An 872-nucleotide genomic window follows, 5' to 3' on the forward strand; every position below is an offset into this window, starting at 1 on the left:
GTCCTGGACTTGACTGACCTTGAACTCAGAGATTGCCTGCCTCTGCCTCCCCAGTGCTAGGATTAAAGGGATGCATCACCACTGCTGGGCTATGTTAAAATACTGTAAGAGCCTTGACATAATACTTTATAATACAACGTTTCATGTGCTAAGTGGAAAAACAAAAACAAAAAACAAGACTGGGAGAAGGTGGGTTAGCATTATTCCTAGCAGGGGAAATTGTGTAAGCCCCAAGCAGAAAAGAATTAAATTGTTTCTCTAAAGCGACCATGCTTTGGGAGTCAGTGTAGTGCAAAATAATCATAGGGGTTGGTGGTATCTGCAGTGCTTTGCTTGTCAAGCTAACGAATTTATTTCCTCCATCTACTAATCTCTGTCTTTTCCATAAGAATTTGATGTCATGCTGGTTTCAGCAGCACATACACTAAAATTGGAATGATACAGAGAAGATTAGCATGGCCTGCACAGGAGACACGCAAATTTGTGAAGTGTTCCATAAGGAGGAGGAAGAAGAAGAAGAAGAAGAAAAAGAAGAAGAAGAAGAAGAAGGAGAATTATTATTATTATTATCTGATGTCAGTAGAGGTCCTAGAAGACTGGGGATTAAGCGATAATGGTAGCCTGACAGGTGGTGGTGTTGATAATTTTAGATGAGAAAGTCGCCCCCTCAGATCCTCTGTTGCTGATAGGGCACTGGTTCTGCAAGCTTGAGGATGGGCCAGCTGGGGTCACTAAAGAAAAAACATTTCCCCCAGACTACTCTCTTGTCGATTTTGTTTAAACTAGTGCAAACCCTCTCTGTTGGGTTTTTAAGGTTCCCTATGTCACTGCCTGCAGAGAGCTGCTCTGATCAGGATTGGCCGTTTGCAGCA

The 872-nt window shown here is 42.5% G+C and overlaps 1 non-coding gene across 1 annotated transcript; it reads left to right on the plus strand.

The window, feature by feature from the left end:
• Positions 1-400: 400 nt before the first annotated feature.
• LOC118578969 lies at positions 401-503 on the plus strand. Its single transcript, XR_004944349.1, has one exon. It is a non-coding gene; the product is annotated as a U6 spliceosomal RNA (small nuclear RNA).
• Positions 504-872: the final 369 nt, after the last annotated feature.

The sequence above is a fragment of the Onychomys torridus genome, chromosome 2 (assembly GCF_903995425.1).
Source record: "Onychomys torridus chromosome 2, mOncTor1.1, whole genome shotgun sequence".
Classification (NCBI taxonomy): domain Eukaryota; kingdom Metazoa; phylum Chordata; class Mammalia; order Rodentia; family Cricetidae; genus Onychomys; species Onychomys torridus.